The 27,677-nt window shown below is 38.7% G+C and overlaps 1 protein-coding gene and 1 long non-coding RNA gene across 4 annotated transcripts in view; one reads left to right on the top strand and one right to left on the bottom strand.

The window, feature by feature from the left end:
• LOC127943135 (protein strawberry notch homolog 2) overlaps positions 1–27,677 on the top strand; it is a 296,904-nt gene that overhangs the window by 27,512 nt on the left and 241,715 nt on the right. The window lies entirely within an intron of this gene.
• Positions 1–27,677, bottom strand: part of LOC127943146 (uncharacterized) — a 38,302-nt gene that overhangs the window by 6,597 nt on the left and 4,028 nt on the right. Inside the window, exons 1-3 of one of the 3 annotated variants that reach the window (XR_008149569.1) lie at positions 26,246–26,506; positions 20,933–20,990; positions 7,022–8,066 (exon numbers count right to left, since the gene is read on the bottom strand). This is a non-coding gene — a long non-coding RNA (uncharacterized LOC127943146). Of the gene's footprint in view, positions 1–7,021; positions 8,067–20,932; positions 20,991–24,763; positions 24,896–26,245; positions 26,507–27,677 lie in introns of those variants that run through there. The other 2 variants (XR_008149568.1, XR_008149567.1) reach the window with 2 other exon arrangements.

Here is a 27,677-nt window from a genome sequence, read left to right as displayed (position 1 = left end):
TAGGAATCTTTAAAATTGCATAATAGGGGCATTATAAGATCAATACCAATAACTAAAGTTTTCAACAAAAAAAATTTGAGTCACTTTTTAGAAAATATTGATATTTATCAGCATTATATCAGCCATATTTTGATTAAAAACCGCACCGGCGCTGGATTCTGTAAGAACCAATTACTCTTTAAAAAAAACTAGCATCATATACTTGAGTCCGAGAGCAGCTCTAGAGATAGAACAAATGAACACAAGGGCTGGAGGGGGGTCAGCGAGGAGGACGTGAAGCCCCAGAGGCGAGTGAGTGTCAACCCCAGCTGGGCGGACATTTTGTTGACATGCTGATAGGGATTTAAGCAGTGGGTGGGTGGGTGTGCATGCATGTGTGAGCTAGGTGAGAGAATGAGCCGGAAAGGGGGGAAGGAGAGAGAGAGGCTCACAGCAGCGCGTTTCTAAGCTTGATTTCAGTGTGAGCTGAGATGATTAGGGGGAACGGCGGAGGACAAGGAAGAGGGGCCTCTCTGGGAAAGATGGGGACCGGTCCATTGAGATGCTGGGGGGGGGGGGGGGGGGGGCTTTTTCAGCTGAGCTAATGAAGCATAGGTGGAGATGAATAATGGAATCTTCCAGAGGGTGGGCTGGTGTCTTCGTTTGCTATTCCAAAAACTTGGTTTCTTTGGAGAAACATGTTGAGAGGAAGAAAAGCTTTCATTTTAATGGGGTATCATTGTTTACACTGCAGGAGACGGACGGCGGGAACAAATGCGGTGAAACCGATGTTGGCTTCTTGCGACCGATGCTAGAAATAAATTCCCGTGGACTTCTTTAAAACAAGCTCATGACCTTGTAAATTTAACAGACTTAAAAAAAAAATAGTTGCCAGGTTTGCACAGAAAAGAATCCACAGTACTAAGCACCCCCTTATTTGCTAGTCAAATATGTTTCGGGGTGTAGCGAGACGTCTGACCATACAACAAATCCCCTGACCTTGACCTCTAGGGTCCTTCCTCACCTGCAGCTGAATAGAGCAGCTGGGCCGTCTAGCCAGCGAATGATTGAATATTTGACACTTTTACTCGTTCCCACGCTCAACAGAGATGATATTTAGACAGTCTTTGTGGGGGAGAGAAAAATTTAGTGTGCTCTGTGTACTATTATCTCCTCGTTAAAGCCCCAAGAACAAGAAATGTACAGAAAACTATATTAGCATCCACCCCAAGGAACGATAAAGTGCTGCAGTTTTGTTGTCTGCAGCTTTAAATGTTCAAGCTCTTTAAAGTAGGATGGATTCTGATTGGCTGACAAAGTTTTTTCATCAGCATTAAAAATCATTGTAATATTCCAATGGCATTGTTCCTCAGTGTCATTATCATTATATTTGTAGTGTGGACTTCTATATTCTCATAGAATTAGAACGATTTCTGTGAAATGACCTCATTTATGCATCATCTTAAGCTTTGTTTAAACAGAAAACAGCATATATATATATATAATATTTATTTATTTATTTTAGTATGTCAGACTCAAATTGGTTTTGTTTTGTGTAGTCTAAACAAAAAACATGTGAAATCTAATATTTTTTTAATATGATCCAAATGTGGTGTGAAATCAGATTAAAATGCGTCTCAGTGTAAACGCTTTTAAATCAAAACACTAAATTCTGTATAAACCCATATAAAATGTGTTATTTCATATGAAGCTGTCTAAATACACTCATTTTCCATCACTCTCTTCTGAACTGTGTGGTATTCACTATGTAGTGAACGAGTAAGCAGTTAAGACATACAGGAAAGTCCAAAACAGCTTGCTTCGGTTCTCTCATGTTCCTTGTGAGTTCAACACTGCAACTAGATGTCACGATGAACAAGAACAGAGGAAAACGTGAACAAATAGATCAGATTTCATCATCTACACACACACAAAAAAAAAAATTAATCAGTCCTAAAAACTGGATTCAGAACAAATCGAATTTGTGTGCAGTGTGAGCTAAAACATCAACGGGATAGTTCACAAAATATCTTCTAGATTCTTCTTCTAAAATATCTTATTTTGTGCCCCACAGAATAAATAGTCATGGAGGTTTAGAACTTCACAAGGGTTAGTAAATAATGGCAGAATTTAGTTTAGTTTGGGTGAACTATCCCTTTAATGGCAGGATATGAGGTACCACACAAAAATTCAACACTGATTTGACGTTACTTGTTCAAACCCACACCCCAACCTTACACTTTCTGTCCTCCTCAGTCTACATCTCGTGCGACCAACAAAACCATTTGCTACGGAACGGTACTTTCTCATTCCCTCCCTGTCTGTCTATCTTGTTCCTCGTCTCCTTTCTCTTCTCAGCGTACAGACAGACCCCGAGCTGGTCTGAAGCAACGGTTTGAAATGGTGGGGGGTGCAGTTCGGGGGCATTTTCATTACGGTCAAATCTCAAGCCCGGCTCTTCAACGTGGCCTGTGCCACCGAGCCGACAGTTTAATCATACAAAAACAGCACTCCATTCCCATTTCCCACTCTCTCCTTCACACACACCACTCCTCGCTTCATAATTCTGCGGCACACACACACACTCCGCACACAGCGTTGTGTTTTGGGGGCTTAAAAATGACATAATCAGTGGCTTGGATAAACGCCTGTTTTCCCTCTGACTGTAATCAGCTGTGGTCGACGGTAGAGTGTTTTAAAGGGCCGGTAGTTTTTTTTTGTGTGTGTGTGGGATCAAGGTGAAGCACAATTTTATGCTTTTGATAGTGCTGATATATTGTACTTGATCTTGGAAAGAACTTTTTAGTACTAGAACAAAAAAAAAGTACAACTTGGACATGTTAAATAGATATATTTCCTTTTTCAAATCAGCTAAAATACTATGCATTAGGAACTAAACAGTTTAAGTTAGTATGCTACATGCTAACCAGCTTTATTTAAAAAAGAAAAAAAAGAGAGAAAAATCTTAAGATATTTTAAAAAGAGCTGGTAATAGCCCTATACACAGGGAAACGTTTACAGTCATTTAGAAGGTTGCTGGCTTTAAAAAAATAGAAAAAGGAAGTGTTTCATGTCCTTAATCAACTAAAATGCAGATCACAAGTACGCTACATTTTCACAACAAAATCAATTATTAAGGTCTTCTTTCCATAAGCACAGCATGTTAGCATGCTAAATGCTAAAGGTTGTTATACAAAGAGTTCATAAGTGTTTTCTGGTAAAACATAAATCTACTTAAAATATTATGAAATGAGCTACTATGCTAATGAATACACAGATATAATTGTGTTGCCAGAATCCCTTAGAAGCCTTTAGCCTGGCTAGCCACTTTTCAGATCACAGGTGGAATACAATAAATAAATAAAAAAGCTGCATATCACCCTTATGGCAGAACTGAGCAGTGCCAATAAATGCTTTTAGCAACTATTACTTCTGTGGGTGGACCACATTCAATCAATAACCAAGCAAATAAAAACAGCGGGCACTCAGAGCATAGAAACCCCCTCATAACATTGAGATGGCGCTGGAGCACGGCTAACATCACGACGTTAAACATATAAGCCCGTCTCCGCAAAGAAGGGAGCCACAACGCTCTCATATGCTCATGGAAATGCAAAAAAAAAAAGAAGGTCATTTCTTCAAGGCTAATCAGGAATTGGAGAAAGGCTTATGGCAGACAGGCAGGGAAGGGATGTTTTATGTTGTCGTTTTTTATATTTTGATGGAGCGTTGGAACCAGAATACCACTCGTTTGAGATAGTTCAGCCCAGTTATTAAGCTTTAAGACTTACAGGCCTTCAAGGTAGAAGTGTAAAAGGTTTACAAGTGGGTATGTATAGACAGCCGGAAGGAGCATGGTTTCATGTTGTGAGAACAACTGAAGCCTGGTAGCTGTTACAACAGATAATAAAAAAAAAGGTAGCTCTAATTATTTAATTGATAGGCTCTAAAAGAAAATGAATAAAATAGAGTAAAATACAAAGTATAAAATATAATAATAAAATAAATTTAATAAAATATGGTTTCATGTTATGAGAACAACAACTGAAGCCTGGTAGTTGTTGATAAAAAGGCAATTCTAATAACTGAATTAATTAAATTGCATTTACATTACATTTAAATCATGAATTATTTGAAAGGCTCAACTAAAATAAAATGAAATAAATCTTATTAGAACGAATGAGATACATTTAGCTCTAATCATTTAGTTTGAATAATTGTTTTTCATTTTAGTCATCATTTACTCATGTCATTCAAACCAAAATAAGTCATGTTTGGGATGACATTAAAGTGAGCAAAGATGAAAGAATTCAGATTTGAGGTGGCTAATCCTTTAATGTGAAAGTAACTGCGGTATCTGCACAGACAGGACAAAGCAAATCAACAACTCAACATCTTGTGACACCTAAATCTTGTGCTGTCCTCCACAAGTCTACACCTGTACAGCAGGGTGGGAGGTTAACATATCGCTAGGTCCTGGTGAAAATGTGGCCTTTATTCTGGCACCTAATGGCCGTAACACTCGCCCCTCTATCCCCTCCTTTCCTTTCCCTTTCTTTGCAGGCCACTAACAGGATTTACTGTACTCAGCCTCCCTGCCTAGCTTTGTGCTGAATTATGCATAATTGCACTAGTGTACTCACACGCATGGCTAATGCTACGATTAGCATAAAAGCTTTTTGTTTTTTTGTTTTTTTATGTGTGCGTGTTTTAAAGAGAACTTGAATCGCACAAGATTTGCAGTGTGTGTGTGTGTGTGTGTGTTTATTTAGGGGGGCCATGGGGTGCAGTAGCCTTGCTAGCGTGGCAGGCTATATTTAATTTTGTCTGGTTCAGGCTAAAACATATGGGCTCCCCAGCTGTTGTAAATATGCAAATATGAAACGAACAGACTGACTGACCCAGACGTACCACTCTGCTGCTAATATGCATTTTAGACATCAACTTGTCCAGACAGACGCATAAGCCACCACCCTCATCCACCCCAAAATTTAACTGCCCTCTCCTCCCAATTTAAACCAAATCACCCCACCCACATAACATATCCCACCTATGAACCACAAACAACACGACCAATGTGAGAAACTGTTATTCTAGACAGCTAACAGCACATTAGTGTCACTAGCATCCAAATTGCTAGTTTTAAAAAACCTAACCAAAACTGAACAAAAGAGAGTAAAAAAAAACAAACAAAAAAAAAACAACCTAACAGTATAAACCTGATCACTCTAAATTCTGATTGGATGAGCTCAAATATGTCAAATAGCTAAAATATGAACATTCAATACGAATCTGTTAAGTTGCTGAGAAACATAGCAAATAAATTTTGTGTCGTACCTAACAACACCCAAAAATAAAATTACAATTCACACTTTATTCTACTCTGCATTCCTTTGGCACTCTTACATGTAAAAATCATAACGTAATCTTTGCAAAAACCTTTTCGGACTTCTGTATGGTCAAAGTCAGAATTTAACATGTTTTATCACTATAAAAATTAAAATGGAAAGACTCAAGATCTAGTCAAAACTCTCATGATGACTAGTAATATTTTGTACGAGATGGCAAAATAGCAAGATACCTTTGACTTGGCTCAAAGTGCTACCTTTTACATTTAACAAGGTTTAGGTTTTGGGTTGTAAACTTTTGTAAGTACATTTACAACCCATTTACTTTTTTGCCAGCGTGGTCTGAAGATGATCTGTGCCAATTTTGCCAAAAATCGCACAAACCGTCTAGGACGAGATCAAAAAAGTAGGTTTTTCAAACTATTAAAAAATAAGGGAAAAACTAAACCGTACGATTTTCACATTCTGGTGTTCATTTGACTCCGCATGATCCAAGGATTTTGTGCCTTACGGATCAAAAGTTTTTCGCACAAACGAGTGAAATTTTGGACAAGTGGTGGCACTAGAAAGTTTGAGATAGAGACTCAAAACTTGCTGTGGTTAATGTTGAGAATGTCCTCTATCAGTGTGCCAAATTTCACAACTTTCCCCCAAGCGGTTCTATGTGTTTCCATAGACTCGAGTGGAAGAAGAAGAAGAAGAAGAACGCCAACGGATACAATAGGTGCCTAAGCGCCTTAGTTGCCTGGCCCCTAATTATTGAGGACTTTAAGGTCTGTGATTTTGTTAATGCAACCTATTCAACTTAAAGTCAATTGAAAGAAAACTTAAAATGAATAAAATCCGACTCAACCAAACAACCACTTTATTGGCGTAGCTAAAAACAAACAGACACTGTACACAGACATCTCCCTGAGCATGCAGACTAGCTTCCTAAGCCCTTTTCAGATCTTCAGCTCCACTGACATGATTGTAATAAAACTAGTGTGAAGTTTTGTATTGCAAGGAGGAACACAATGTTGCACGGCGAGCGTTTGTGTGAAGGGCGCGGATTGTCGGGTCCCACGGCACAGCAGTGAACCAGGGCCTATGGTGAGGAGTGCTGTGCATGCTAATGAGGTCATTATGGGAGGTTGTCTCGAACCAGGCCCTGCGAGTGAGGGATTTACGTAGCTAGACTACCCAGTTGCAGATGTCACAGATGGCACAGGCATCAGATGCTTTGTGTGTTAACGCCATATTTTTCTCCCATTTCAAATGACAGAACGCTACCGCAGCTTAGCATAAAGACAGACAGACTGTAAAAGGATACAAGCGATCAAGGAAACAGCCACATATGCCCTATGTGTTTCAAAGACCGCATGAATTACTGGCCCGACCAATAATATACAAGGGGAATAAGCATATTCAAATGCAATTATCTGGAAGCCAAATAATCGCCCCTTGATTAAGCAGATGGGCAGCGTTTAAGGTGCCACCATCTTGGCAGGGAGACAGCTGGCAGGCATCAGCGGCCATTTTGTAGACGGCGCTACCAAGTGGAGTCGTGACAGGATGGAGGGTATCTATACAATCGTCTGGCACTTTCTTTGTTTTACATAATGCAAATCAGGACATTCGACCAGCAACTAGAGCCCAACGTAAAGCTGACATTACTTAACCCAAGCATATAGATTACTGAAATCTTTCCTTACCAAATACAACTTCCTGTTGAGCTTCCAAGGATACAGGAACTATCCACTGCCACCAGCACTCCACTTTTTGAAGGGTTAACATCTAGTTCAGGCCACGTTTTAGTTGTCCACGTCCCAATGGATCTGCAGCCTTGTGGGAGCAACTTTTTGGAACATCTCCATCTCACACTGTCCTCGATTTGTCTGCAATGTTATTAATACCAATCAAGTGCCATTGTCAGAGCTGAAAGCCGTTGTAAAGTTCCCTGGAAGGTTAAGTGCCAAAACCTTCACCTACAAATCAAGGCCATGTCCTGTTCCGAGCCTCTCCAATAGTGGCGTCCTTAAACAAATCATGGAAAACCATCATGGAAAAGGTGGAAAAAGGATTCAAACTGCTCTCTCATCCAAGCCCATCAAATGTAGAGCACTTTGTGCATGCTTAGGAGGAGTACCACTAAAAAAAGAAGGCCTCTTGGTTTAGCGTAAAAGAGATCTCCGTCAAGCACTCATTACAACAGTCAGGGGGAATGTGCACTCATGGCGAAAAAGGAATCAAAGATGGGTGAAAGAAAGACCTTTGACATTCTTTTTCTACTCGTTCTCCAGCAGGCACAGTTTTATCAAGTGATGCCGAGCCTGAAAAGACCCTCTGGCAGAACCACACACACTCGGTGTAGCATGAAGAACGTCAAGGCTGTTGGCCCTCTCTTTAGCTGATGCAAGTTGACTGAGATCGGGCTGTGAGAGAGAAAGCTGAACACTTGGGCTCCCGTGGCTCTATGGCTGGAGGTAGCGTTGAGCGACCCCTGGCAGCATCTCTCCTCAGTATTGATTTCTCTCCCTCCTCACTGCCGAGGAGCCGGTAGCCGGCGGGGAAAGCGAGCTGCCTGGCCTGCCCACTCCGGCGCTCCCTGGCTGGCCCCTGCCGTCTCTCAGAGACCCGAAGATGAAGAGTCGGGACCAATAGAAGAGAGCCCATGGCGGTCCGCAGCTGTGTTCACCTGCTCCGGGTTCACTCCTCCACCACTATCGCTACTCCCACTCTCCGCTCGTCTTCCGTCTCCTGCCAAAACAACAGCGAGGGAGAGAGAGAAAACAAGTTCAGCTTAACTTTTAGCATTTTGCCCATTGCAAATGTCAATCCACAGCTTTGATCAGGGAGATGTGCAAGGTGAATGTTTTGGCATCTGTTCTCAGTTAGTAATGTGAACTTTGTAACCTTGGAATAAAAAAAAGCTGAGGCAGGAGATTTTTTGAGTTAAGTATGTCAGGCTGAAAGAAACTGTCTGCCAAGTGCACTTACAGCCCCTATGCTGATGTTTACCCCGTACAGCAGACAAAACCTGGACTGTAAACAGGCACTAAGTATACTACACTACTTGCAAACACAGATCACAGATGAGGAGGACGTTTTCTTGATTTTGTTTCACTTTATTTCAATTATTTTGGACATCCATTGTCATGCAAATTAGTTCAAAAGGACATTCCATTATGGACTCACTGTGTATTTAAAGCATGAAAAACATTAGCAAACAATGGCTAACTGCTAACTTGACTAATAAATATCCATCAGCTCTTTAGATAATTTAGAAATTTCAACATATTTATTAGTTTCCATGACTTTTTACTTTTCCTTAATATTCACAGACTTTTTTTGACCATGGAAACCTTCTAAACCATCCCACAATGTTACTATTTAACCGGTGGCCAATACTACAACTAGAAAAAACTACAACACTAATGCATGTTCTAAAGCGTTGAAGGTTTCACCTCAAAATGACGTTCGCTAAAAGTGGGCTAAGTGCCGAAAAATGGGGCACATCTTCGGAGTTGGGGGGCAGGGTGCAACCGAGGGGGCGAGCTGCATGTCTCAGACACAATAATACTATTCATTGGGTCCAGACATGGGTGTTAACACCCCTCTGGCAGGACACAATAGGGCTCCCTGGCATTGAGACAGCCTTGCTGATATTGTTAGTTCAGGGCAGCGTTCGGCCGGCCGTGGGAGAAAGCGTCGACATTGTGCCGGCAGGACGGGCGGAGGGAGGCGAAAGGCGAAGAAAGAGAGAACAGTGTATCTGTCAGCTCGAAGGGAGAGGGCTGGGGCAAAAAAGGGGGAAATCGGAGGGGGCCGTGGCATAGCATTGGACTTGTGAATAAGAAAAAGAAAAAAATCCCTAAAAAGAAGATGGGGGTGAGAAAAAGATTGCACTATAAATATTATTGAAGGGGAGACGGGAAAGGAGGCGTATGGGACGGGTATAGAGGTTGGGGCAGGGAAGACGCTTTCTGTGTTTAGGTGCATTTCATGCTTGCCACAGTTACAAAGCACAGGGGAACAATGAAACTGTGTGGGTATGGATAAAAAAAATATTCAGGGAGCTTACAAGGGAGAGCGTGAGAGAATACGAGAGAGCGAAAGAGGGAGGGCACTGCTGCAGTCGCCTCATGGTCGAGATCAGGTACAGCACTGAAATCCAACTACCGCGAGATGTACATCTCGTCAGCTTCCCCCATCTTTCTTCTGTGTCCACCTCCAGGAAAGGAGGAGGAGCGAAGTAGCGAAAAAGACGATTCGATGCGGGTGAACTGTGCAATAGCCTCAAAAATATCAAATAATCTGCAATCACAAACACACCATGCGGTACTCACCATAGACATCGAGGTCCTACACCATATTCAGATTAGTGGTTGATTAATACATGTTTTTGACACTCATATAATTCCATTTGTTCTCACCTAACCCTGAATATATGGCAGAAATTATTTGCATTTGCCTTCTAAAAAGTAGCTTTGTAGCACTTACCAAAGTTTATTAAATATTTAATTGGGAATAGACATGTATCTGTGTCCTTTAGGCTTATACACAAATACACACACACATATATATATATATATATATATATATATATATATATACACACACACACACACACAATGATACATCTTAATTTTTTTTTTAATGAAAAATTAACCCTAAAATTAAAAATTCTTATTTGCTGAAACTCACTGATGTCAAACTTGGAGTAATGCTGGCATGTTTGAATTATGTTCAAGCATGAATGAGTCTTGAAAACCAAAATGGAGGGAACGATTATTAATGAATAACAATTTTAGTCTTTATTATACAAAGCTATAATATAAGACTGGAATATAGCTCATCATGTGGACTACTTTTATGATGCTAGTAAATTTTGGAAAGGTTTAGTTGTATGTAAAAGAGCATCAACAATATTCTTCAAAATTGAGTCAAAAATAAAAGAAATGTAATTTAAGGGTGAACTATTCCTTTAATATAAAGCACACTTTTAATTTATTTATTTTATTTTATTTTTGGAATACAATATAAAAGAATCCAATGACTCATACCAAAGCACTGCCTCTCTTTTACAACAGCAAAGCCAATCAATCTGCCCTTGTGCGTTCCTATGCAATGCTGCAAAGGTTTAAGAATATATCTGCAAATTCTAAGATCAAGCCCGCCGAGCTTCAACACAACTTCAAACAAAGCTGAAAAAGCATCATTTAGCTCACAGCTTAATGGCACCAGTTTTGCCCTTAAATAAATAATGCACACTATACAAAAGACCTCCAGTTTCAAGGCTTCTTCGGCACAACACCAGCCCTGCTTTTCAAGAACACTACTTTATAAAATGCTACTGTTTGCTTCCCTTCTGGTTAACACCGAGCATTTGTTCCCATGGCAACCTCACCTCCTCTTCCGTCTCTGACTGACGGGGGGGCAGAGGGGCCACGGCCCTGCTGAAGACACGCCCCCCAACCCTTGAAAGAGAAACACAATGTGATTTCTCATCAGAACTAGTGTGAGAATTTTCTACATTTGAATGCGTTCACTCGCACTGTAACACGGTTTGCTGCAGTATGCTAATTAACAATTTAAAATGACCTAAAATCCTTAATATGCAGAGATAGACTTCAACCAAAGTTCACACAGTTGACCCAAAAAATTCAAACTTTGTCATCATTTACGATCTTCCACTTTCAGACTGCAGTCTGTCCCGATTAAACACATTCGAACAGACTGATGGAGCAGATTTTTTTTGGAACGAACGAACGAGATCAAAGCATGTAACAACTGTTTCTCAACAGGTCTGGTTTGAACATTCCCACTAGCCAACACTGGCTCAATCAATGGAGTGAATTTAAGGGCGTGGCTAGCAGATGAGGGGAGTGGTTCAGAACACCAGTTTGAAAACAATCATTCTGTTTGTTCTCACAGAAATAATACACTCGCTTTTAACATTATGCGCTTGTAGATCAACAATACTAAAGTTTCCTACTTCCACAGCCTTCCCAGTGTACTGGATTCACATGTCGCCGTTATGTCTGACATAATCTCCACATCACAAATGCTGCAACTCAACTACTGCAGATCACAGTACAGTACACAGTCAGCTAAAGCCAAGCTCTGGGCATCACTCGCTCTGATAACAGGCCGCATTATTGGGACAAGATGTTTGATGTAGGGGCCAGATTATATCCCCTCAGCGCTACGGCATAGATCACAGCACCAACCAGTGTCGGCTCTGGCTCTTCTAAGTCCTTACTGAGACCACAGGGGAGCTGTTCCACTCTGCATTAGTGGGTCTCCTCGCCACTGCCGTTTCATCTCCACGGACTGTGTCCCAGGCCCACATGAATAAGTAACCGCACACACGAGCTCAGCTCTCTGTTTTGATGTGCCGAGTGCCGGTAGCTGTTAGCCGGGCTGGATGAACGGGGCTCTGCCACTCAGGTCAGAGAGCTCACTGGCTGGTGGGTTAATGTACCTCTGTGGCCTGTGGGTAGGTCCTTTGTCCTGGTGGAAGGGATTACACCGGTGGGAGAGGGGCTGGACAATGTGTCCCTCCTGAGAGGGAGGGGCACCAGGATTCCCTGCCATTGAGACGGGTGGTTAACTTCTCACTCAACTCAATTACCTAAGCTGAGAGTGGAGAACTCATGAGCAAGAGACTGTTTCAACCACCTGAGAGAGGAAAAACACTGTGGGATTACTGAAGGCTAATAATGAGAGCTAATAAGGATAATGTACAGTTAGCCGGTCATTGTCACAATAGATATCCACGAAATAAAATTCTGAAGGTGTTTATTTTGTGATGATGGGCTGACTGTACATTATCCCACTACAATACACGATAGTAATAAAAGTATTAATAATAAGTGATAGTATTTAAAATATCATAATAAGACGATTTCAAATATTTGTAAAAAAATATCATAAATATTATATAATATTATATATTATACAAAATACTATATATTATACAAAACTATTATATATATATATATATATATATATATATATATATATATATATATATATATATATATATATATAACACATTATAGTAAAAATACTTTTTATTACAACATAGTAGATAGTAGAATCTGCAATATATATATATATATATATATATATATATATATATATATATATATATATATATATATATAAAATTTTCTTCTTTTATCAAATTATTGTTTATCACTTATAAATGCCATAACTACAGCATCTTTCACCACTGTCTACCACAAAACGTTTCACCAGTTGTTTTTTTATTTTTTGATAACTCAACTTTGAGACTATTTTCTCTATCTGCATCAAGAAGGTCTGGATTTGAGTCCAAAGGAAGAAAATAGGGCAGCGTCTATGTCACATAATTATATAAACACATTTGTCAGTCAGTGTTAGAAAAATAAGGAAAAACAACAGTAAATAAAAACACACACACACACACACACAAATACATCCTTGAGTTGCTCCCTCACTAAATAAAGCAGATCACAAAAACAGATCTTCTCAAGTAGGGCAGAGCCAAATGAAAAGACATGGACATAAAGCTCTGACCACAGAGATGTTAAATCTCACAAATCTGGAATCAACAGGCGAGACCATGTGACCGCTATGTGTTAAAGACGGCAGAGAGAAAGCAAAGACGCTATACCAAGCGCACTTAAGACTCTTTATGGCCCTCAGTGGAGCTTTCCTACACCCACCACCTTCGATGCCTGACTAGCCCAGCTCTCTGTTAGCCGTATTGATCCTGACAGGGAGGAGGGGTGCATTTTTTTCTATACATACACTGCAACATAGCGCAGTCACTTGTCTATCCCCCCTGACCCCTTCATCTCACTCATCAAGGTTAAAGAACTCTCCAGAAAGAGGAAGAGAAGGCTCGGGTGGTATTCGTGTGGCGTGGTGCTAAGGAGAGAGAGGGATTTTCACTGTGAGCTTATCTGTCTTCATAAAAGTAACCGCCTCGGGGTGCCACTGCAACAGAAGCAACCTGAATAAACCCCCGCCAACCCAAACACAATCACACCTCCCACTCAATTCAACAGAAATAGATTTACGAAACGAGGCGACAGCAGATCGCAACACAACATCGTAAGCGGAAGGTTGCGTCACAAGAAAAAGGCAGCACTAATTGCTCAAAATCTTGTCATAAAACGTAACGTTTTTCTGGCAGTCAGCGATATGTGAATCAGGACAATAATTAAACATGTTAAGGAAAAAACATTCCTTACTCTTAAAACAAAATTAAAAACAAACACAAGTTTGAAAAATATGAAATATGAAATTCATATATAGATATAGATCGATAAATTTGTATCTATATACTTTACTTTTTTTCAGGGAAACATAAAAAGCCAGATTTTTGTAGACTATCCAAGCCACAGTTTTCCATCTAATGAAAGAAAATGATGACTTGGGCTGTCGAGCTGAAAAAAAAAGAAAAGAAAAAAAACACCATAAAAGTGTCATAAATATGATTAATATACTATACACAAATTCTTCAGAAGCCATATATAACAAATGCAAGAGGAGAATACCAATTTATACAATAAGCTAGTTTGCCAAACAGCTTCAGCGGCTGACAACATGGTTAACAGCTCCAAACCAGCGGGATCCTTAAACAAACAAAGGAAATTTGCATCCACACACCTTCTCAGAAGGAGGCTTGGAACACTTTTGTTTTAATTGAAGCACGTCTGATCTATTACGCCGGCCAGGCACTAAACAAAAGGCTATTCTGAGCCCCGGGAAACTCACTACAACCCCACGCCGAATTAACATGCTGTACGTTTCCCTCATTGTGCTGGGTGATTGCCCCAATGCATCTTCTTGCTCAGCTAATTAAGTGAGTCTCTTCTTTGTCTTGCTATTCTCCAGGAGCCTCTGAATAGGAGAGGGAGGCAAGAGGAGAGGGGCGATGCCAGTGCATGCGCTTGTTTATCAAAAGAATGGGGCTTATTGCAGGACAAATGTACCATAAAGGAGTGTAAATGGCACAAGGTGGGTGGGAAGAGGCAGAAAGACTGAGACACAGTGGTGGAGTTTGTAATACGCCTTTAACAAGATGGGACCTTCTATTGAAGACAAACTGGGGAGAGACACAGGGTCTATATTCGCTAATAGACTGCACGTACAGGGCCATAAACGTGTATTCAGATGAGTGAGCTGTACAGAAGAGGGAAAAACAAACATGCAATTAAAAATAATCAGCATTTTATGGATGTTTAAAAAAACACACACTAAAAACCAACAAAGATGCGCACAAAAAAAAAAAAAAAAAAAAAAAAAATATATATATATATATATATATATATATATATGTGTGTGTGTGTGTGTGTGTGTTTTTAGCATTCTTTGTGGAGAATTCATATTTTTATCAATTTTAAAGTGACAAAAATAATTTTGTGTCATATATTCAATGTTAAAATACTTGATTAATATGAATATTCATATTAATACTAACTTAAAGGGATACTCCACCCCAAAATGAAAATTTTGTTATTAATCACCCATGTTGTTCCAAACCGATAGAAGAAAACCAAAATAACGACTTTATTCAACAATTCCTCTGTCAACAGTCTCCTCTCAGTCCCTCCATATGCCCATATGCTGCGTATGCTCTTCTGTATCATCCACGCCACAAGGATGCGCTGTTTCTACGTGTATTTAGCTTTGATTTGAAAGAAAACAGTGCATTCTTATGGTCAGGCTGACACAGAAGAGTATACGCAACACTGTGATTTGGAGAAACTGAGAGGAAACTGTTGACAAAGGAATTGTTGAATAAAGTTGTTATTTTAGTTTTCTTCGCTTACAAAAAGTATTCTTGTCACTTCATAATGTTACAGTTGAGCTACTGATGGCAGATGGACTATTCTGACGATGCCTTTCATACTTTTCTGGACCTTAACAGTGTAACTTACTTGGCAGTCTATGGGACCGTAACAAGCCTCCCGGTTTTCATTCAAAATATCTTAAATTGTGTTCTGTAGACGAGCTAAGTTTTTTACGGGTTTGGAACGACATGGGGGTAAAGTGATTAATGACAACATTTTTATTTAGGCGTAAAGTATCCCTTTAAATAAACAACCAACAGTAAGGTAAAAAAAAAAATATACCTGGTTCTGAATATCTATCTATCTATCTATCTATCTATCTATCTATCTATCTATCTATCTATCTATCTATCTATCTATCTATCCGTCCGTCAGTCATTTATTAATAAACCAATTTATTTATCCATTTGGATATTTATTTATCTATCCATCTAACATCTATCTGTCTATATCTATCTGAATATCTGTCTACCTATCTATTTATCCATCCATCTATCTATCCATCCATTCATCCATTTGAATATTCATTGATACATTTGAATATATGTCCATCATCTGTCTGAACATCTATCTATCTATCTATGACTAAAGATGTCAATATTTGGGGAACGGACTGATCTCTGAACAGCAGGTGTCTGTCTGTGGCTGTGCATCCACCAAGTCTGCTCCAGCTTAATTTGCTAAATCTAAGATTGTTGGTCTAGAACTAGACAATGGCCCCAGTTTGACTGAATATAGAGTCAGGGTCTTTTTTTTGCTGCCCACCCCATTTCCCCAGTGTGAAGATGGTTGTGTGTACCCATGAGTGCGGGTCTGTCTGTGTGCACACACCAAATAAATGAGTTGTGTGTACGCATTGTCCGCGTACACAAGCCCAGTGTATATATTAGCAAAGTGACTTGACCCTGGCAGACTCGGGCCACTGTTTTGCCCCATTGCTGGGTCGTGGGAAAAAGGGAAGACCTCCTTTCACAGCTGCTCTGGCCGTTGCATTGAACCAATGGAGGCACGGACCCCATCACCCCCCTCCCCGCCGGTCCCATTCACTTCGCAGCCTGCTGCCTTTTCATAACGTCCCCCTCTAAACCGCCCTCCCTTCCCCTGGCCCCCCTCCAACACCCTCATCTTCATAAATACACTTCACTATTGAGGCAGTGTTTTGCATGGCAATGTCACAGAGGCCTTACTCAGCTTGGCTAGCTTTTCTATTCTTGAGTAAATCAGCCGAATTCTGTACCTGCTTTGGTTGTCACCAGCACAAAGTAGCCACTTTTAGCAATCCACTAAGAGAAAAAGTGGCCTTTTTTTAGCATTTAAACAGTAAGAAATATCAATCAGCTTCCTACAGGCTTTAATTTATGTTAGCATATGCTAGTGCTACTAACAAAACCCTCCCTTTAAAGCAAACCCCTCGAGTGCATTCATTTAAAGAGATTTATTTGCTATCAAGGCGTTTAATGCAGGGGGTATAATTCAAATGAACTTACAAAGCCAGCTATCGAGCCCTGTTTATGAATTCCAATCTATAAAGAATTTTCCTTTTTGCTTTTTTTGAAGACCAGAGGCTTTCAAACAAATGAAAACAACCATGAGTAATATATCCACAATTTGGTTTGGTTCACAGCATTCTATACAGCGGTGAGAAAACCGCTGCATAAATCTCTAAACAAATTGCTGCTTAGAAACTTTCAGTCAGGCAAATTCACAAAAGGAAAGTTTATAATGCAATGCTGTTCAATTGATGAATGCAACATTGTGATGCTAAAATAACTAGTATAATCACCAGTAAGATACAAACACTTGACTAGAGAGAAAAAACTAGATTTGTGGTAAATGTGCATTGTTTGCTTATTGTAACCCTAAAAATCCCACAATGTTTGAGCTGGACAGGCAACTTTCCTAGTATTTGCTAAACATTCTTAGTGGTTTCTATGGTATAGGAGTTAAAAGAGTCGCAAACTTTGCAACAGTAGTGTCTCTGCTCAATAAAATACTGAAGTACTGCTCATGTCTGTAGCACAAACAGAAGTTTTGTGTGTAAAATAATAAGTATAAGCAACAATGATCATTTTAGTGAGAAAGCTGTCTTGATCTAAAGCACTAGCAATCAGGGGTTTCCTGCTTTTCCCATTCCAAGTTTACACAAACATTTGATGACAATGGTTTTCTCCGTGTTGGGCATACACATTCTAACTGAATATCAATCATTCCTGATACATTTTCAAAGCATTGCACTAACAGAGCAATCTTCTGTGGCATTTACAAATGGTAATGGTTCAAGCCAACAGACAGAAGATCTAGAGAATCTATAGATTTTTGTGCGTGTGTGTCACAGAGAATTTGTTTATATACGCTGCCTCTTCCCTCTCATATGTGCATCATTTGAGAAAGTCTGCTTAGCATTGAACTATCGAACCTCATGTGTGTGATACGGAGTTCTTCTATAAAAAGTGGGGGCTCGTCCGGGTATGTGAACAACAGCCCAGGATGAGGCTGAAAGGTGGTTTGCTGGAATGGAGAGAGGGGGTTCATAGCCACAGGGTGCTAAGTCTCCTCTGATCCTCTGTCTCCGATTCCTCGATTCAATTCTTCCTCAGGGTGACCGTGATCTAGAACTAGGCCACTGTCATAGACTGTTTTTCTGGCTTAAAGATGAAGAAAAAAGGACTCACTTGCTTTCTCTTTCTCTTGACCAACCTGATGTCCTTCCACTAGCCCTCCACCATAAGCATGAAAGCATACACTTTCGAAAATAGATGGCATAAAAGCTGTGACTGGGGCTTACTTTTCAAAAGGCACTAATATAAAGTTGAAGATAAATATTAGTAGCCACACAGTGCATATCTGTAATATCCTCATAAAGTACTGATATGCAACATTTAGGTACAAAGGTGTACCTTTTGAAAGGTTGCCAGTCTAGTGACAGCTTTTGTCTTTCCTTTATAAAAGCACAGCAACATGGCTGCTGGTATGTATCCCTGTTTAATGCCTCAAAATCATCCTAGATCTTGTACATTTCATAGAGTGCTTTAGCACCCGTACATTCTTCAGCAGTGCTGCAAGTATTTTTCTATTCATTTTCCCATAGGAATTAAAAAAAAAGTATTTGTTACATTTATTATAAACCATTAACCAAGCTATGATGTGAATCACAACATTACAAATTTTAGTTTGAAGCATAAAAAGTATTTGAAAATCGGACAAAAAGGCAAAGGTACAGGACTGTGTACTTAACGACTTTAAGAAAGAACTACAATCCCATGAAGCATAGCGAATGACATCATTAAATTAAAAACAATGGTGAAATATAAAACTATTTAAGTTGTTGATTGTATGAAAAAAAAAAAAATCACATTTATTGCGGAATATGCAAATGTACATTCAAATATTTAAGTATTTTGAGAGAGCAGGGAGAATGACTTGATTCCATAATTTTTGATTGGATATCCGTGTTGATTTTCAGATAAGCATAAAAAAAAATTTTTAAAGCACAGAGAATGAGAATGCCAAGAAGTTTTTTTTTTTTAATTTTATATGTATCTCAAATGCAAAGAGATGTGAAAGAGGAACTTAGTATCAGTTGCTATGCACACCGAAAACAGTGCATGGGTAATGAAACAAGTGCTCTTTCACTTCTTCTTCATGAGGTAAAAAAAATCACTTGAATGTGTAAATTGGAAAATTAATCTACGAATGACATGTGCCGAAATGTGGGGCCTGGTGTGTACATATCAGCGATCAACTGTGATCAGTTTAACCCCTAATAATATATATATAGCCTATATATATATATGACAGATCAGAACAGTCATTTATTTACTAACTGAACATTTAATTTACATGAAATCGTCAAATTTTACTCAACAGAATTTCAACAAATGAAAATACAGAATAATTAGAAACATTCATTAATAAGCAATAAATAACAATGTCATATCTACACACATTTGTCCTAGAAAGTTCTTGCGACCCCATAGCAACTCTTCCACGGTCGCGACCCTGTGGTTTTGTACCTCTGCTTTATCGGAGTGGGTGGAGCTAACAAGCTCTTTCAGCACTATTTGCTGACCGCATCTCTCTGATTGGTGGAATTTTGGGAAATGTACAGTATTAAGGGTTATGTCGTTTTTCAAGTTCATTTTTGGGGTGAACTATCCCTTTAAACAGCTTATATTACAAATAAGTCAAAATACTACAAAAAAAGATGGCTTCAGCAAAAGCATGAAACATCGATTCACAACCTCAGAGCTCACAGCAGGTCTGTCTTTAGAGTTTATGAGTTATCATTAAAAATTGCTTTCCCTGTTGAGAAAATGAATGAGTTTTCATTTCTGGAACCGGACTGTTGCACTTTACTGAGATGCAGATACAAAAGCCTAGTTATCTGTCTGTCAAGGGTAAAAGATCTCAAGGAAGCACTTCAACTGTAAAAAGCCTTCCTTAGTCTATATATTCTGTATCTTCCCTGCACAGCACAATATGAACTCTAGTACTTCTATGGACTGCTTTCTGACTTCACACTGCCTTTACAAGAGTGCCATAAAACGAGGCTACTTTCTCGTGTGGTGGCGTAAGCGCACTGAATACACTGCGTGGGAGCGAGTGGGTAAGTTTGAGAATTCTGTGTTAAGGCAAGAGGAGAGAGAAAGAGAAAAAAAAAAAGTGCTCATTTCTTTTTCAATCTGTGTTTCACAATGCATGTGTGCCTGGAGAATTGCAGCTAAAGTTCACATGGGGGAGGGAAGTACCTGCCCCCCATCTTGCAAAACCCACTAGAGTTTGTCGAGAAGAGGTGGGGCTAGAAAAAAGGACAGAATGAAAAAAGTGCCATTGAACTCTGACTTGAGATTGTGAAGGGAGAGAAAGAGAGAGGGTGTAAGTCTGAAGAGGGTTAGAGAAAGGGCTTTAGGTGGAGGAGAGGGGGGTGGTGGAGGAGAGAAAGAAGGGAATTAGGAAGGTGAAGGACTGAACCACCCTCATAGCCTTTCCACATGAGCACACCTTATATACACACACGCCGCCGAGACTCCAGCAATATTTTAAAGGGATAAGGCTCTGAACAAAAGAATTCAAATATAGATCACACAAACGGCCTTTCCATCTCTTGTCCTGCAACAGTGTGGAAACAAATTGGATCATAGTGTCGCGAATGAGTAAAGCGTTAGACTGTCGAGATCGTAAAGATCCTCGTTGCATTTGTCATGGTTCAAAATAGTGATAAAATAAACTACTGTGATCAAATTCACATAGAAATATTTAATTAGATCCTTTAATATTATTCTCCTGAGCAACTTTAAGAGCCTTGTACAAAGAACCAAATCATATTTTCCATTTATTAATAAAACAAAAAAAAACAAATATACAAAATGAAATAAAATAAACATCTAAATCCAAGCAGAAATCGTTGGGTAGCACATAAACATAAATTTGAGCTTTGAAATAAACACGTAAGCCAATGCTTTGCAGGATATGGCTCTGACTGGAGTCATGTGACATACGTCTGCTTTACTCCTTACCACCAATAAGCAAGGGCAAACACTGTTGCCATAGTAATCCCTCCTATGTTTGCCATCCAGCATTTTTGGGGGGGAAAGAAACCTGTTTTGATGTCAAGTGAAAGCCACAATGTCTTACCAAAAACATTACCTTGAAATAAATAATGATAATAGCAATGGTGAGAGAACCTGTTACATATTTGACTTTTAAACACGCAACCTCATGCCAAATGAAAGCCAATATCATATTAAAAGCACATGACAATGCCATATCGCTCACCTGATCTGAGGGCCGTTGATTTACGTGTTTTCTCACTGATTTACAAAATCTCCTTTTCCTGTAAAAACACAGAATAACAAATAATACTTAATAAATAAATTCAGCATGACTTCACCCTAAAATGCCAGCATTTTAGTCAAACTTTGGCTGTTTTGAAATTACTGAGATGTTTACAAATATGCTTAAATTTAGCTGATATTTCATCTTTATGAGGCTTATATATGATCATTCACAGAGCCACTCAAGTGGAGCTATAAATAGGTGAATTAATTTTAAAACACTTTCTTTTTTAAAAACATGAATCCACAAGATTGTCTGAATTCAGTATCAGATTCACTTACTTTGTCATTTCAGAACATAATTATAGTCAAATTATGCTTTGCTCAAAAAGAAAGATAGCATACTCGAAAATAAATATAGAAAAGCATATTATGCAATAGAACCCCAGATAAATCTTCTTACATAACCAGTAAAGAGTCTTGCAAATTCTACATTTGTGTGTATTGCCATGTTTAAAAATCTATGTCCATGTTATTATTATTATTATTTTAGATCCTTGAGTGGCCCTGGAGGTACACCAGGGAATGCAAGGAAAGGATAAAGCTTTTCTTTTTCTTAAATTGTCATGACATTTTTAACTTTCTGAATGAACATTTTCCAATGATTCAGAATTATATAAAATCGAGGTTAGAGTGTCATTACGTAACAGGCCTACTCGACATGAAATAAATCGCTATTGTATAAAAACCTAAATTTCAAAATACACAGTTGATGACAGGGCACTAATGCGAAACGATGTTTGTAACATGTGAAACAAGAATATTTTCTAAAACAGAACAAAACGGGGGGAAATTACCACATGACTAGCTGATAATAGCGGTATACACACACACACACACAAAACATTTCTCACTTAAATTAAATCAGTTCATGTCAGTTATATGAAAGCTCTGGCATAATTAAATTTAAAGTGACTTCTGATGGTAATTGTAAAGCGGCCGTAAAACTTTAGAGACGAAGTAACCGGAAAAAATAGATATATTCTATTTAGCTCGGCTATTCTTAATCTATATGCACATATTTACCTTCTGTGGGGGGAACCCATATATTTTCACATTTTAACCTATCTACTGAAAACAAAAATCGCTTCAGTCATCGTAATTTCGACAACTCCTCGGTCTTATGTCTTTATCTAGTCAGCTGCTCATCTAAACAATAGTTAGTGCATCACGAGGCGTCGCTAATCGCCTGAGGGGTTTGGGCGGGAGACTGACTACAGAGTGGGCACTTTGAAGCACAAAAGTGCTGTTTAGGTAGGTAGTTCACTTCGTTTTAAGTCGCAGATGTCGTGTTTTAATTTAACGGTATGTGAGATAATAAAATGTTGCTTCAAATACAAAAATAACAATAAAAAATAAAAAATTTAAAAACGGAAGTTATATTTCACTATTTGGATATCGTATAGGCCTTCTACAATGTCGATAAAGAGGTTTTTTAAAAACAGCCTGCTAGTGTATTGTGCGTGTAAAATATTTTTATACACTGTATAGGGCCCTTTTTAATCTGCCAATGTTAAGACTCCAAATAGAGGATGATTTTCGTTCCTATTTGACTCCTTGGATCAGAGGGTGTTGCTAAGATACCAACTCAGAATTCATAAGTTCAGCGGAGGAATGATTGACATTTGCTTTTTGAGGGAAAAATGAAAACTGAATAATAATAGATTAAAAAGTCCCGTTTTATTGTGAGTAACAGTACATGTTTGGAATCATCTATTTGAATTAAATTCAGAGAGCGGTCTGCAAACAAAATGAAACCAAAATGCAATATCTAGGTTAAATGTGTTAAGTGTGTCTAAAGTATAAAACCTGTCACTAACAGCTTCCACCAGTGCTTCAGCGGGCAGGATGTCAGAATTATAGTGAAACAATAGAGATTATACAACATGTATACATTACACATATCCTAATGTAGCCTATCATGTCCTAATAATGTTTACAAGCTATACAAGAAAATGATTTAACCTTAAAGGCAGTTTCCCAAAGTCAAGTCAGTTGGCAAACCAAATACATTTTATTACCTTTTCCCTGACTGTATTAATCACCCAAATGCATCTCAAAAAACACTTTTCATTTAAAGCCACATTCTCTCAACTTACAGAATCAAAACACCACTGGTCGATTTTGAGGCCTTGATGTAAAAACACAACTGCATCCTACAGCACAATTCTTGTGATACAACAAGAATTGTGTTTTTATGTCTTAGATGTCTTATACTGAATTCAAAAACAACTTTACAAGCATAAAATGGATTATGCATATTGTTAATGACAAATCAGAAAAAAATGAGTCCCATTATAGACACGTTAAACGTATAATCATAACAAAATAAAAGCATTGCATCAAATCATGGCTCAAATATCACCCCAAACCTCATGACATCTCCCCTCACAAATTTTTAATCTGCAGTATATTGACACTGGGATGCAGAGTTGGTTACATTTAATTCAGATTAGTATTAGACGAAAACAATAGCAGTGCTGCGTACGCCAGGTGCTAAGACAAGACTCCATCTGCTGGGGCCCCTAACGCAGGACCAGACACATATTAATGTGGGAAAACGTCTGGGGCGCCTCTCAGACAGGCCTCTCGCTGCACCTCAGACTCTATTTGTGTCATGCATCTATTACATGTGACATTGTGCTCCCCCCAAAAAATCACGACTTCTAATGGTTCGTGCAAAACAGCAAAAAAATTAAAAATTAAGCAGTCAGCAGTTACTGAGACCATCAGAGGTCAGTTTGCTGATTCCATATAGTGATTGTATTTATCACGTTTGTGGTGTTTTATGCAAAAAAAAAAGCTTAATATGAAGATTCAAGGATGTTGTTCAAAGAATTAAAAAGGCATACTTTTTGTACAAATAATATTCTTTTTTTATGTGTAAAGATCTATCTTGAATATGTCATATCACTCACTTACACACATTTCAGCCTTGTATTTATCATGATCACATCCTAGGATTAAATAGCTGTGTGATGTAGCACTAAGCAATCATGGACATAAATTGCCAAAACCAACAGCCAGTGTGTACTATACAAACTATAGACGTAAGTCTAAATACTAGAGTGCTTATGAGAGACCTACCAGTATACAAAAATGAAAAATAAGACATTTGCAAACTGATGTCAGAAGCCGTCTGTTTAAAATAGCCTTGACATTGATTTTAGACTTTGGAACACAAACGAAATTCAGGAGAAGAAAAAAAAATTCCACTACGCACAATAATAGTCTTCCAAAACCCATATTTTGACAGGTGTACGATGACGAGGTCTGTCTTTTGCCTCTTTTTATAGTCAAAGTGACCTGATGGAAAAAAAATGGCAGACATTTTATAGTTTACATTCTATAATTATCCACAAACACTGATTATTTCCTAGTTTAGGCATTTCAAGTAGACACAAAGAGTGCCCAACCACACACACCTCCGAGGTTTGACTTTCCCATATTATACGAGAACCACGTGACCCTCGAGATCCGACCAATCGGCTGAAACACCTCGATGAACCGATTCCTGTCATCCCGAATTCATACATCAACAGCATCATCACGGCTATGATGGAATGTTGCCCAGCAAAAGCACACTTGAGAATGAACGCCAAGTCTGAATCCGTCTGAATCGCAAGCCTTCGCGTTTCGTCAGCGTTCTAACGCGTCCCTGTCTAACCACAGGCAGATTCCACGTTAAATCCATGTCTTCCACGTAGCTTTAGGTGTTCCAGTCCTTCCAGACCACGGAAACGCATTAACGCAGCGCCAACTGCATGCCTACCGGATTCGATGCTCTTTGTAGCGGGCATCGCCGTCTCCCTCATGCCCCGACCATCCACATCCCTCCGGATTTCCAGCCTCGTTCCCATTCCAAGCACTCCGAAGTCTTTGGAATTAGTTTATACATTCGGTTCTCTAGCTTTATGATATCACGTAAACTCATACAGCTAGATAACCAAAGAGAAAAACTAACCCATGTGTCTTAAAGGGACCGCCGCGTACGCCAGATGCAGCTTCTGTTGTGGTCACATGGAGCTATTGCATTCACTGCCGTGTGTGTGCAGCTCTCCGACACAGTCTCACTCACTCTTTCAGCGCGCACACACATGCACGTGGGCTAAAAACACTCATATTATCTTCTCTTCGTTTTATAGTCTAATGGCTATTGCGCTCCGCATGCATTTTGGACATCCAACACATCGCAATTAGTCAATTTATAATGTATGTGAAACGCATTTCTTTTTGTATTTTGATATCCAGTTGGCCTAGCGAGGTAAGAGCTTAGAATAATTCAAAATCCACATGCATCTCCAAAAGAAAACACCAATCATCGGATAACTCGTTTAAATTAGGCTATGCAATACAATAAGGGTTTAATTACGTGTAGGTGTTGACATTTACCAATGGCACGCTGTCAAAACTAGTGAAAATGCCAGACGAATTATAGTTTGGCTATTATACAGCACAATTACGTATATTACTGATACTATATGCATTATAGGATAGCCTAGCTATAGGCTGTCATTAACAGCCCTACATTGGGTATCTAGATCTGGCCTATTAATGGCTCATCTAGTCAAATGAAATGCTGAAAGGTGTCCTAAAATACAATTGCACCTATCCTAGCTCATATGATTTTTATCTGAAGCAAAACGCTGACAGGCAAACGCTTCCAGAATTTAATCTAGGCCTACCTCAAATAAAGCAAATTGCCAAAAAATTGCAAAAAGGTTCTTTAATGGTTCTTGTGTTCATCTCAATCAACCGAAAAAACACACACATTGGTTATTCTTGGGTTACACAGATATTTTGTAAAGTAAGAAGTTTTTGATGTTTCACTTATAGATTCTTCATATCAGAATTTTAGTTTCTGGGTTATTTAAAGCACCACAACACGAACGTTTTCTAAAGAATTAGCGAATAGAATGTCCTCTGGAGAACTTTGAAATTTTGGTAAAGACAACAGGACTAAAAAGAATAATTTTTAGATCTTAGTGGAACTTTAATTTTTTTAAGGCTGTAATGCGAGCTTTAGTAGGCTATATATCATCTAATCAGCTTAAGTATGTACACTATGACTAAGAATTTGACGATTGATTTGAATTAACAGATAAACAAGATGGGCTATAAATACATTTTTAACAATGAAATGATGAAAAACCCGCGTAGATTGTTTAGAGTAAGTTACGTTTGAAATGCAGAAGATAAACATTAGATAACTCTCAAACAACGAGTGTTAAATATCACAAAATGAGGTACTCACAATTTCATTTCCCATCCAGCGTTTTTCCAAAAACGTCCAGAACATCCATTTCATTCAAACGACAAGACTCACAAAAAAATAACACGTTAATCTCAAGGTTTACCCGGCGTACTGACGTCTTTTCGATGCCTCTGTGATTTATTTGCTAAAGTGAAGCCGTTAAGATGGAACCAAAATCTTCATCGTGAATTGTAGAGCTAAAAAGCCAAGCACGAGGAAGCGGAAGGCTCCGGCAGCAGCTCTGAACGGGTGAAGATTGAACTGAGGAGCTCCTCTGGGCAGGGCCACGGGGGTCACACCGCCAACACTACTGTGATGTCACCAGCATTAACCATTAATGCTTATTGATACACATGGCCGTGCAGGGCTGAGACACCCGGGAGACGCGCCCGTGACCGAGCATCAGCTAAATATGACCTCCTTAACCAAACGTAATCTGTTAAATTACTCAAAATACATGCACATATCAAACAGACCAATAATGAGTTCAATGCACGTATCGCATGATGAACATATTTTCCATTTCAAAATTAAAAGTCCTTTTTATTGTTTTTGTGTCGCTTAAAATGTCCCTAATCAAAATGTCTATGTAACGTAATTTCAAAACTATAATGAAAATGTACGTCTCATTAAAAGACTGAAGTTCTTTAAGTATGTATCTTTAAAAAAAAATTAAACTAAGTTAATATATATATATATATATAAGTGTTTGGCCGCCAAATCAAAGACATCGTGGTGTAAACAACAACCAAGCTATTGTGTTGTCATATATGAAAATATATGTGAGTTGGCTGTGAGTTGGGAGTGAATTCTTACATATTTTGACCTTTTTATGAAAAGGCTTGTTATGCTCAGGTCAAATGGACTAACTATGTTGCATGCACACACACACACACACACCATGAACTTAAAAATAAGGATTCATTTAAATCAAGATTCAAATAAAGTATGTGGCTCTTTTGACTTGATGTTTACATTTACTTGAGGTCATGTTGAGGTTTCATTCAGATGTATGGATCCGACACTAAACCAACCCAATAAGGAAGTAAATAGGGCTAAATAAAAAACTGATTCTTCTGAATCTTCTGCAACATTTTAAAAACATTTATCATTTTATCATCTAGGACATCCTTAATTATCATTATAATGCAATGCAATACAAATTAAGAAATGTTTAAATCCAGTTTGTCTCTTGTGGCGCGAAATATCACACTGCACTCTTTATAAGGTGCAACAATACAAGTGATTCTGCAGTTGTGCGCGAATAAAATCTTTATTGGTGTTACTTGCAAACGTTAAACACTGTGGAACTCGTTAAGCTACATAATATGGGGCAAGAGAGCAGAAAGGTTATTTACATTTTGTCAATAAAGACATTTTACTAGACGTTATATTATAGAATCAGATGTGAAAGACCGGTATTTTTTTTTAC

Source organism: Carassius gibelio, chromosome A22 (genome assembly GCF_023724105.1).
Source record: "Carassius gibelio isolate Cgi1373 ecotype wild population from Czech Republic chromosome A22, carGib1.2-hapl.c, whole genome shotgun sequence".
Classification (NCBI taxonomy): Eukaryota; Metazoa; Chordata; class Actinopteri; order Cypriniformes; family Cyprinidae; genus Carassius; species Carassius gibelio.
This window is presented reverse-complemented; position numbering and strand designations above follow the sequence as displayed.